The 12,639-nt window shown below is 48.3% G+C and overlaps 2 protein-coding genes across 20 annotated transcripts in view; both read left to right on the plus strand.

The window, feature by feature from the left end:
• The window catches only part of MSI2 (musashi RNA binding protein 2), a 208,188-nt gene that overhangs the window by 58,999 nt on the left and 136,550 nt on the right, over positions 1–12,639 (plus strand). The window lies entirely within an intron of this gene.
• HEATR6 (HEAT repeat containing 6) overlaps positions 1–12,639 on the plus strand; it is a 340,544-nt gene that overhangs the window by 58,970 nt on the left and 268,935 nt on the right. The gene's annotated exons all lie outside the window — the stretch shown is intronic.

Below are 12,639 nucleotides of genomic sequence, written 5' to 3' on the forward strand. Positions count from 1 at the left end.
GCCACCGTGCACAGAAGTTGATTTTAGCACCCACCCACCATGTGGGCAACAGCCTCAGGAACATATGCTCAGTCTGTTTTCCCAAAAAAGACAATATTGGAAACAGATGCAGGAAGGGTTTTGCACTCAGTAGAATTTGAGGTCGGGGCCTCTGGTTGAAGCACAGGGGCCTTGTTCAGCATCCCAGTTGCCCTCTCGGGCAGGCTGCAGTCACTGTGGGGTGGGCACACACCAGACAGGGGCTGCTGGAGAGCCCCGAACTCACTGGGCCCTTGTCATGGCCACCTCTGGCCTTGCCATCCTCCCCTGGCCACAGTAACCCTGTCACTTCTCCGTGAGCCTGACTGATGTCCTGGTACTGCGGTTCAATCTCCAGGTTCTGCTCAGTGTGCCAGAGCCTCGCAGGTGGCCAGGGTGCCTCTGGATGTACCCTCAGGGCAGGTGAGCCTGTGATCTCCCTGTGCTGACTCCTGTGTTTGCTGCAGGGCCCTGAGCAGACCCTTCTGTCAGGCTGTCACTTCGCAGACACTTTGGACTCGTGTGTGTTCCGGCCACTTCGGTGCTGATCCGAGGGACAAGCACAGCTGAGAGCCCTGGAGCACAGGTGACTTGCCCAGACACGGCCAGGTCTCCTCAGACACTCCTTATTCTTGGTGAAAATTGTAGGCTCCGGTCTAGTTTGCTGAGGCACTCTGAAATTATGCTCAAGTTTAAAGTTTCAAAGGAGTTAGGTGTCAAATTTGCACTGACTTGGATTTCACTAAGAGCAGAGTATCTATTTTTGTCTTGCAGCAGTAGGGTTGTAGACCAAGATCCCCTTGTATTTTTATTTTATTTGACTTTGAAAACACCAGCTGTGATCCTGTACACAGTTACTGGTATGAAGCACATGAAATTTTAATTAGCTGGGGTGAAGGGAAGTTCTGGTAATTGATTTAATATATAAATGCCCCTCTGCTTTCTTTAGTTTATGTGCTGGAAAAATTGTATTAGAAATTTTCCTGTTACAGGGGAGATTTAAATGCATTCTTAGGACTGTCTTGAAATCAAAAAGTGAAGTGCCTCTAAACTATTTAGATGAAAGGTACTATTGATATTTCACTATTTCAGATAAAAGTAGATGATATCATCATCATTATTATTTCTGTTATTTTCACTATTAGTATCTTAATGGAACCAGTCAGTGAGTGCTGAAAAGTGAACAAAGGAGCATTAGTGCTGTATCTCCAGACTGATCAGACTGTGCTGGTGTCACTGTGGGGGTGGGAGCTCACATCAGCTTCCCTTGGCTGGGGCATTTCCATCTTTGCTTTCTCCTGGCCGATGCCCTGTGTCTGTTCCCATCTCCTCAGGTGCCAAAGCCTGCAGGCACATTCCTCCTGCTTCAGAGGGAAACAACCCCCAGGCAGCAGCTGGTTGTGGCTCTGCTGGGCACTTATCCCAAAGACCAGACTTCTGTCTCACTTCAGGCCCTGCTGCTGGCAGCTGGACTTTACTCACCTGTTCAGAGCTTTTGGCCTTTCCTTCTACATCTGTCCCTGCACATAATTTCTGGTTTTCTTTGTGTCCTTTTGTGCTTCTTAATGAAACAATGAAAGAGAAAATCCCTCTGAATTCTCCAGGTAAATTGGTAAGAAATGCAGTGACACTGATATTAATACCTGCTCAACCTGGGAGAGGCCCTTGGTGCTGGGAGTGATCTTGGTGCTCCCCCAGACTTTACAGACACGCACTGAAAAGCGTCTTTATTCAGTTTGACTGTTGCTATTATGTGGTGAGGCATTCAATAAAAGTTGTGATTTATGAGATGTGTGTGGCCGTTGTTGTTTTTTGCTCTGTCATCTATCAGGGAGAGAAAAGCCAGGCCTGATAATTCTTGGCACTTGGTTTTTTCAGTTAAGAATGTCAGCTGTCAGGCTGTCAAGAGAAGTTATTTCTCTGGTTGTTTTTTTTTTAAATAGGCAGAGATCCTGCTTCATACTGTGCTGGGTTGATAAGGGAGTGCTTTCTGTGCTGCTGAAAAGTGTGTCCCATGGTAAGGCCCTTGGTGTGTGCCCACTTAAACTTCAGTGCTTTGTGTTTTCAGTGTGTGACAGCACTTGATTGCTTAATATACAAACGCATTCACTTTCAGTTTTTGCAGCTTTTATGTGTGTTTTTTTTTTCTTCCTCTCCCTTTCTCTCTTCCTGAATGGAATGGGTTTTTTTTTCCCTTCTCTGTGACTAGGTATTTAAAAAGTGCTCTTTTGCAAAATATGTGCACATTAGATAATCTGGTGTTGCATAAAAGCTCTTTCATATTTTGGGGGCTTCATGCATGCATAAAACAGGCCTAATTGAAGATAGAGGCTGTTTGTCACGAATGTGAATATAAGGATAGGGGACAGAGGGGAAGAATTATGTTAAATACCAGGGTGATGTGTTTTTTTTCTCTTTTCCTTATTAGTTATTTGCAAAAATGTATCAAAAAGTCATTTTGATGCAGTGCACAATAGCACCACAAACTTGTGCTTTGCATCCTAAGTGCCTGGTTAGAGCACAGTTAGAAGCTGAAATCATTCCTCCATTAGTCCCTGGAGTCCTGTATAAGTCTTTAACTCTCAGCATGTGGTCTGTAATTTAACAGTGGATGAAGGATTGCTGAGCTGCAGCTGTGTGGAGAACCTCAAATTTTCCAATCTACAGCCTCTCCCCTTCTCCTGGAGAGGACCCATCAAAACCTTGCCACAGCTGGCAGCACGTTTGCCTTTGGGGCAGAACTTTGGAGTTGGCAAGAGTGGCAGACTCTGGTGGGTAGCAAATCACTCCCAGAAAGAGGCAAGAAAGGTCTCTGGTGGCCACGCAGCTCTTGGGTGCTGGGACGTAGTCCTGGCTTGCAGCTGTCGTCACGTGGCTGCAGGTACAGCTTGTGGAGATCTCCTTGTTTTGGTGAATCAGTCTCCATGGAAAAGGCAAACAGTTCCTATGTGTAATTCAGTCTGGACAGCTCGCTTACACACTTCACATCACGTTGAAGGTACGAGGCTGAAGAGGTGGGATGAGAGGTTTGATTTTTACCCTGTGTGAGCTGTTTTGATGTACAGCACTGTGTGTGTGGCTTATAGATGGTTCGTAGGTTCTTAAAAATATTTTAGTCCTGTGTCTGTCTGTTCAAGTCAAGACAAAGGGCTTCTAAACTTAAATTAAAATTTCCAGTGTAGTTACAGATCTTGCAGCTCTCGGGAGGAACAAAATCTCCAGATAGCGAGCAGGGACGTGCAGTGCAGGTGCAGCTGAGGGGTCAGGCTGAGGTGGGTTTGTTCCTGCAGTGCCAGCAGCACCTCTGGCTCTGGAAGGGGCCCTGCTGGCAGAGGTGCTGCCGCTCCCTGCGGCACCGCTCCCGGCACAGTGCAGCCTCAGGAGCTCTGCATCGGGCAGGAGGCAGATGTTAGTGCTCACATTTGGCTCGAGTCACACTACACAAGTGGCTGCTCATGGGAAGTTGTCCCAGCTTTTCATGTCCTGCCAGACCTGGAAATCCAGTCATCTCAGTGACTTGGCCTTTTTATGTGACGTATTTGGCAGTGTTGTAACAATCTAGGTACTTGAAAGTCTCTGAGTGTATTGAGCTGTGATAGGCTTTGATACTGGCAGAGTTCTTGTGCTGGGGAAGATGGGGAAGGAATGTATATCCAGCCAAATGCTTATTTTCAGTATCATCATTATTATTAGAGAGCTCTTGGTATTATAGATGAGGTAAGAATGAGTCCCTCCATCATAGCTGGTGTTGCTCTGTGAGCCAGTCTGCAGCACTTCTGAGCTGCTCACCATAACAGGGAGCTGTGGTGGGGCATCCTGAGGATGACCTGTTGGTGTTCACAGCTTGGTTGGTAGCACAGAGCTTGGCTGTGCCTGCTGGGCTGGGGGTGGGCTCCCAGCGTGTGCCTCGGGCTGGCATGGGCTGTTTCCCGCTAGTTTGGGTAAGTCCTTGAGCTGCTGTGGGGAGCCCAAGCCTGTGGTGACAGTGCTGGCTGTCCTGGCACAGCTCCCTATGGGAAATGAGCATGAGAGGTGGCCTGTTGTGGTGGACAGGTAAGCCTGAACCCATCAAGGTGTTGCTCAGAGCTGGTTTCCTTCCCCCTGGCCGCTGAGGCACAACAACGCACAAACACATCCGATCTCGCAGAGCCTCCTGCCAAGTGCTCGGGTTTACAGTGTTAACAGCTTTAAATAAATTCTTCCTGGAGATAACTGATTTATTTGGCTCCTACCCTTCTGAAGGCAAAGCTAGTCACAATTAACAAATGAAGCAGCGTGAGGCAGTTATCATTGTGGGTAATAAATCTTTTGATGTTGGGTGTGACTGGCTGATGGTCTTGGAGAGCAAAACTCCACTTCAGACAAAGTGTGTCTTCAGTATGGGCCAGTGGCAGGGGCTGGTGTAACACATTAATGATTGCATTTGTGCACCCAGATGTGTGTTGGAGGTGAACTGTGGGCTTGCACTGGGCAGGAGGCAGCCGTGCCAGTGTCCCTCCTGGCTCCGCTGCTGCTGTCAGGCACGTGGGCAGCCCCTTGGGCTGGTTTCACGGTGTGTCTGCTCTCCTTGTCCTCAGCAGGACATACAGGTGCAGAAACCAGTGATGTGTCAGCTTCAGATAGCAGGAAAAGCACCCCTGTGTTGTGATCCGGCTCCTCTTTGAACCTGCCATCCCTCTCTGGCTCTCAGTTTTGATGGTACATGGCTGAGAAATGAGCCCTCCCAAGTTTTGGTCAGTAGATGATGTTGTTCTCTGGTGGCATCTCTGTTTGAATAAACAATTGGTCCCAGACCTGTTGGCGTGGTTTCTAGCGCTGGGGAGATATTTCTTGCCGGGTTTGTAAAAATGATCTAAATGGATCCGACATTGTGGCCATAAAACATCTGTAACATTACACATTTAGTTATGTTACTAGAGACTTGAGTTCATTTTGATGGGCAGTATTTTATCTGCTACTTTTCCCCTTCTGAAAGCAAAGCTTTCTGTAAAGGAGGATTTATAGAAATATATTTCTAGCACAAAAAAAGTCATGCACATTAAGATGTTGGAGTAAAGGAGAAATAATGTCTTTTTTTGGAGACCTTGGCTGATTTATCTCTTGCTTGGTAGTTTGATATGGCCTTCCTAGCTAGGAACAATATTTTTTTATTCTTCCTTTAATAATATTAATGTCAGTAACAATGTCTTGCACCATTCCAGCATCTTCAAATCAGACTTTCAGCGGGTTAGGCGTTTAATGAGTGAAACCTCACAGGTTCTATTGGGCTGTGGGGATATGTTTCTGTTCTTTTTGTGGAAATCAAGGCACATAGCACTCGACTGTGCAATGCACTCAACCTAATGAGGCTTCCCCAAATGCTGGAAGTTCAAATGTGTGCTTAAATGCTGAGCCCTGCAGTCTCCAGCTGAGCTTCTCCCAAGACTCTTTGATACATCAGTGCTATGGAGACTGAAATGACTTGCCCTGTGGTCACTGAGTGAGTAAACATCACACAAGGGAGACGAGTTCTTGTAGCTGTGAGGTGCTGCCTTCCTTTGGAAAAAGTATGGATGTTTTCTCTTGCCTTGCTTCCACTCTTCATTTGTGGTGCAGCTCCTCAAGGGTCCTTTTATTCCCAGTCAAGGGTTATTTGATCTGCTTTAGAGTGACAGCGATGTTGCTTTAATAATGGCTGGTGGGTTCCCTCCCTGGCAGGGGAAGCATCTCCCCTTTGTGAGCTGGAGGTGGGAGTGCTGCAATTCCTGTAATTCAGCAGCCTGTTTGTGTGTGGGGGAAAAGGATAAAAGCAAACACAGCATTTCATAAAACTGTGAAAGTATTTCAACAGCAATAATAAGCAAATCTGGGCATTTTGCAAGATTTTCATGGTCTCGCATCAGAGGGAAAGCTCACCCTTGTGCAAAGCCAGGCAGTGCCTTGCAGCTCCATGGGCTTGACTCAGCAGATGAAGTCAAACCTGCTCATCAGTAACTGATTGCCATGTGCAGCTAGAGTATGTAGATGAAATTAATCAAGGCTAAGGGTTAAAGTTTCCATTTGTTCTTTTCAGAGAAATCATCTGGAGTATGTTGGGAAAGAGGTAAATTGCTTCACACATTTCTTATTCCTTTGTGTGAATTTTTCTTGTTTTAGCAGATTATCTAGAATCTTAATAGAGGGATCCCATCAGTGATTTGACAGGGTTATCATGAAAAATTAGTTGATACTAACTTAGAAGCATTTAAATTATGTCACACTCTCTGCACTGAGAGGCAATAAACTTTTTTGGACTGGCCTCAGTGTTCAGAGCTGGAAGAATTTACTCAGGCAGAATCCTTTTTGTCTCCAGGCTGCATTGTTGAGTTTTGTTGAACACTGAGTTAAAGGACTTTGCTTCCAGGAGCCTTTTGTCACTCACGCTGGGGCAGGCTGGAGATGTCAGTGAGTCTGTCCTACCCAGCTTCCTGCTCCTCTGCACAGGAATGTACCTCTCACTGCTGTCCTGCACACCCCTCCTGGCTGTGGGGGAGCAGGGACAGCTTGGGGCCTTCTCCTTGTGTTGTTCCAGGTTAAAAAATTAGGACTTGGACTGTGTTTTGGGAAGCTGATGAGCCTGGTTCCTCACTTCAGTCCATCCTGCTTCACCTGTAGAGCCATACTACAAATCGACCTTGAACATGCCCTTGGAAACATTGGCTGTCACCGTTTTGTGTCCTGTTGGAGGACAAAGGTTTTCTGGTTGTATTTTGGACAGGGCACAAGACGTTTCCTTGGAGAGGATGGTATAACATAGGTGAGGAATTGATGGGATGGTAATGGTCAGTTAATCTGTGTTCCCATTGAGTACTGCTGGCATGGCTTCCAAAGTGAGGTCCCTGGGCAGAATGCCATCTCCCACTTTCTTCCCTCCCTCTTCTCTCTCTCTCTCTCTCTGCCTGCACAAGGTGAAGTTTTGCCAGTAGCCTGTAGATTTAGGACCAGAGGCTTAATTGCTTCCCACTGGGGCCTTTGTCCCTCATTACTTGGGCATTGCAGAATTCCCCCCTCCCAGTCACATTGGGCAAAGCTCTCCATTTGTGGCCCCGAGATGTATTAATTTAAAAATAATTATCTTCATTTAAAGTTATTAATGCAGATTTTAAGCACTGCTGAACAGTAATCAGGCAGGCAGGTTGGATAAGTTGTCTGCACTTAGTGAATATTTAGAGTTACTTTCCTACCACACCGTGCATGAGAAGCTGAAGCAACCAGGGGGATTTAAATAGGTTTGCTCTGCTCCCCTGCTCTCGCCTGTTCTTCTGTAACCTGTAAAAGAGTTAACTGGAGCACAGGAGGTGGGAGCAGCCCTCAGGGATGTGATATAACCTGTTATAGAGGCTTTGGGGCCGGGAGCTATTCCTGGGCTCTAGAGGGGGGAATGCTGGCTCTGGTGAATTTTACTGTATCTTTTGATATGAAGCTTGAAGCCAGATTTTGCTCAAAAGACCTGCTGAGCTCTCACAGCTGGGGCTGATTTTCAGGCTTGGATCTCCCACGCTGGGAGCTCTGCCTGGTGGTGCAGGTGAAGGTGTTGCTGTGCCTAGAGAGCTGAGAGCAGCTCAGGGGGGTGTGTGGGACACTCCTGCCTGGACAGCAAACCATTCTTTTGGGAACAGCCCCTTCCTGGGGCTGGCTGTGGCCCATGGCAGGCTGCCATCACCTAACTGTACCTGTGGGTGGGTGGATGAGTGAGGGACTGGTCCTCCTAGGCAGCAAATCAGGAAGTTAAATCCAGTAGCAGTTGGGAAGATGGACCAGCAAGGGCTTTGCTTGGCCCCTGGCCAGATTTGCTTGTGAAACTCCAAGGATGGCTTTGGCAATTGCTGCCGGTTCAGTCTGTCTTGGAAAAATCAGTTTGTGTGTTCTGCCTCCTGCTGATGCCACAGCCATCGAGGGAGGGAAATGCACCGCCCGCCAAAACCCACCCTCCCAGCAGTAACAGCTGAACCCAGCCAAAAACCAGGAATACAGCAGGGACCAGGTTAACAGTTTAGTTTCTGAATGGGTTGGGAGAATATAACCCATCTGTGTTTTCCCATAAATCAGGGGAACTGATTTACCCCGCTGGGAATACGTGCCGCTTGTTTGGATTAAAGAGCTCTTTCATTCCCACGTACCTTCTATAGTTCGAGCAGTTCTCACAGGATGACATGAGCTTACACAGGGGTCAGGCAAAAGGTATTTACACCATTTAAGTCTTGCTGGAATCCTATTTTAAATACTTAAGCGTGCTGTACATGGCACAAAGCCGCGTTGCCTTTGCACGGGATTGCACTCCCATGGAGCTTGGAGCGGGATGTGCTTCACACGGGACACAGTGCTCAGCACAGCACCTCCCTCACTGGTCACCTGTGCAGAAATACCTGGAGACACGATGGGTCTGGGGTGTTCTCTGTGAACAGCTTTCACTAAACGCTGCCTTTCTCATCGTGCCTTTGCATCACATTTCAGTTGAGTTTTTAATAGCTTTTTGGAACTTTCTAGGAGGATCCCAAAGGCAAAAAATCTAAAAAAACCTGGAGAATTCTTATGGTGTGTGCTCTGCCAAAGAAGCCTGGCTGTTCTGTTAACAAGATCACTTCCCCTGTTACATGAATTATTGTTGTTTTTAATTAGAAGTAATGCTGGAGTTTGAATGTACAGCACAATGGGGTATAAAATACAGTTCAGCACAGATACCAAAGCTGTTTTTTTCAATTATAAACATATTTAGAAGGTGGATATACTAGAAATGATGGAATGCCAAACTGCAGATGAGGTAAGCAGGCTGGGATACATGTGCACCCCTGCACACGCTGTTGTACAAGAGAGAGGAGAGTGCGCTGGAAAGAGTTACATATGCATAATTAGTTTAAGCTGAAATTAATGCTAACTTCAGCAACTTGTGATGCAGATTCACTATTAGTACTCTAGTCCACTTTCACCATATGGAGAAGTTGAGGATGCAAAGTCTTGATGAATTCCAGACTGGAAAGTGCCAGAATGGAGTTCAGGCACAGGTGTCCAGGGTTTTCCTTGAGCCCCATGTGCTGGGTTTGTGTCTCTGTCTGCTGCTTTGGGATTTTACATGGATTTTACTTCCCAGCATGGCCTGCCAGTGGCACACTCGTGTCCTCTCTGTGCCAGCTGGGTGTCAGCACTCATCCTTTCCAACCTCACCAATCCTGAGCCAGCAGCTCTGCGCTAAAATTGGGGGCAGGGGGACAGCTAAAAGGCTGTGTGAAGAACGGTTGGGAAATGATACTAAAAGCCATTAACCCGAAGTTACATATTTAACTTCTTTGTTGAATGTAGACAGGCCCTTGACTCATCTACAAGGAAGGGTGGATACTTACTGCTTGAGATTTTGAAATTCTGGAAATCCAGCAAAATATTTAATGAGCTTAAAATCTTCTTTGGTCATTTTTACAAGTCAGGATTATAAGACAGTTTTGGCGGGGAAGGAAGAACCAGAAGATGATGAGCAGCATTACTGTGTGTATGAGGGATGTTCAGGGGCTGGAGCCCCCAGCTCTGCAAAACTCCATTCCTTCATTTCATCCGGGTAGGCTGGGTTTAGCTCACGTTTGTATTGGCATGCTTGAGTGGGACAAGACTTTTGTTCCCAGAGGCTGCATCTTCTGTCTGTTGTTTAGAGGAGATTTACCTGATATGCCCCAAACTGATCTAATTACAACCATCACCTTGCACAGAACGACAAAAACTCAGCAGACTTGCCTGGCTAAGGCAGGGAAGGTTTTCTTCCTGCTCCTGCACCTCCTGAAGTGTTTGCTCAGTTTCAGAGCACAAAGGCGATTATATTTTTCAAAAGCCAAGCCAGTAAAGAGAATGCAACCTTGAATGCCTCCTTGCAGGCGTAGTCACATGTGTTTTGATTAACTCAGCACCAACACCGTATACAAACAGCAGTTCTGCGATGCTCACAATTAATGGGGGCCTCACACCAGCCTCAGATCTGCCTCTTCTGTGAGAGAGACACCTTCAGCACACAAACCCTCCAAAAGCATCTTGTAGCCAGTTAGCAGAGCCCTGCAGTAGCCAGGGGTGGATATATTATACTGCAAATGAAATCCAAAGACACGGAACTGTACGTATTGTGGTTTCAGAGTGGCCCAGACCTCCTGGAGTCGTTAATAAAACATGGGCTTGTGATTGATTCACACAAATCGCTTCCTATTACCCAAAGCCCAGGCGAGGGCAGCCGGGGCTGCTGGCAGAGGATCCGAACCCACCAGTGCCTCTGTGACTGGTGCTGGTGGGTGTGTTCCCGTTGTGGGCAACCTCCAGAAAGCAGGAGCTGAATTTACTCACAGGAAAAGATCAGGATCCTCAGTGGCTTTCCCCGGAGGAACTTGAGGCTGGCAGAGCGTGCCCGAGGGTGCCGTGCCCTGCTCTGCTCCCGGAGCCGTGCGCTCTGCACTTTCCCCGTCTCACCTGTTGGCCTGCGGAGCGAGGCCGTGCAGGCTGCAGCGGGGGCCCAGGGCTGTGTGCAGCCGGTGCTAGTCCCACACGGTACCCGGTGGCTGCGGTGAGGCCGCAGCAGCAGCAGCAAAGTCAGGTGTGGGAGCAGCCATGGAGCGGGAGCAGCCGGGTCCGGGTGTGGGAGCAGCCATGGAGCGGGAGCAGCCGGGTCCGGGAGCGGGAGCAGCCGTGGTGCGGGAGCAGCCATGGACCGGGAGCCGCTCACCGGCAGAGCAGCGGGGAAGGAAACCGGCGATTGCGGTTCCTGTGCCAGGGCTGGCCCGGGCTGAGCCCCAGCTGAATGTGGGGGACCATCGTGGCTCTGTGGCGGGGGCTTCCCTCACCCCCGAGGGGGAGCAGGCTGCCCTGGGCCCCTGCCCGTGGTCCCGCAGCCGCATCTCCCGCTGCCGGCACCCTCGGCCTGGCCGGGTGAGGCCGCGGTGCCACAGGTGGGAGGAGGCAGCAGATCCTGCTCCTGAGGCACCTCAGGATGGCAGGGACGGCTCAGGCTGTGCATTTTCTGTTCTCACTGCTGGGGGGATGTGGTAACAAAGCAATTGAACCGTCTCTTCAGGGAAACGTGGATTGTAAAAGCAGACTTAATTTTGTGCTTCGCTTTGGTACCAAAGAGCTGATTTCTGAAACCATTTCCCAGCTCACAACACATCTCTAGGCATTAAAATGTTGTGAATTTGCTTGTCATTACCAATATTTTCTTTGACTGAAGCTATTGAAACAAAGTGGTCTTTTTTTTTTTTTTTTCCCTATAACCTTCAATCTTGCTTCTAAAAGCAGTAGCTCTCTTTTTCTTTCTTTCTTGGTCAAATATAAAAATGATGATAATTTCAAATACTGCTTTAGAATAATTGCTTTCCTCCCTCTTTTGTATGACAACAGAAGCTTGGCCTGATCTTAAATCAGATGCTGGCAGGCAGAGGGCTCTTGACAGCCCTGCAAAATCCTTTAGTTACAAGTCGGTTTTAGCCAATTCTTTATTTGTAAATGACAATTTTCTACAGAAAAATATATGCTTGGGCTTCAATTTCAGAGCCCTAGATTGCAGCCAGGAAAAAATAATTGAATTTTTACACTTTTTTTTCCCCCCTCCTCTCTTTTTCTTCCTAACTTATAAAAAAACCCAAACAGAAAAAGTGAGGCTCTGTAAGGTGTGATTGGAGCTGACTGAGGGGAATATCCACCCTGGCTGATGTGCATGGTTGTGGGGACAGGAGTGATGATTAATTTGTTCCATGCTGGGAGGATTTGGGGCTGCTCCGAGCTTTGTGTTCGATGCCTCAGCCCTGTGGAGGCTTTGCCACTCTGGTGTGGTGTGACAGGGTGGCCCTTGGTATGGAGCAGGTCTGAGCTGTCCTCATGACCTCAGCAGCCCTCAGAAAAGGCATCTTCAGAGTCTTTAGCGAGAAGATCAGAAAGTGATAAAACTTCCAGGTAGCAGGGTCAGTGCCCGTGCCTCTGTTTGCCAGTCCGTGGTTAACCAGGCAGGTCCTGGCTCTGGAGGTAGGGGCGTTTTTCCCTTCAGTCTCTGGAAGTTGGCTGCTTCAGTTTCCAGAGAAAGTGCATTTTGATGCCTAGGTTTGGTACTGAGGTGTTGGTTGGTGTCCTGAGTTGGGCTCTGTTGACTCAAACATCTCTCTGAGGTGGGGTGGCTCTGCTGAGCTGTCTCCAGCTGCTGGGCATGGCCTGCTCTGAGCCCTCCCCAGCCCCTTCTGAGAGTGCTGACAGCATTGCCCTGGATCTGCCTTGAGTCGTGGTGGCCTACAAGCATCAGGTGGTTTGGGATCAGCCCACCAAAGACACCTTAGACTTTGTGTCCCTGGGCTGATCTTGCCCATCCTCAAGAGCTGCAGGTTATGGATGATGGGTTCTGCTGTGGTGTGTTCTCTGTAGGGGATCCAGCACCATCCCTTTGCCTTGTGGAGCCAAACTCCGGAACCTGGGGCAGCAGGAGGAGCAGGCTGTTCAGCTGGGCTCTGGGGAACACAGACAGGTTCCTGGGAGGACTGATCTGGGGAGCATGGACAGGTTCCTGGGGGGACTGATCTGGGGAGCATGGACAGGTTCCTGGAGGGGCTGATCCAGCCCTGTGGATGGTGATTCCATGAGCATGGGCTGCGGTAG

Source organism: Poecile atricapillus, chromosome 21 (assembly GCF_030490865.1).
Source record: "Poecile atricapillus isolate bPoeAtr1 chromosome 21, bPoeAtr1.hap1, whole genome shotgun sequence".
Classification (NCBI taxonomy): domain Eukaryota; kingdom Metazoa; phylum Chordata; class Aves; order Passeriformes; family Paridae; genus Poecile; species Poecile atricapillus.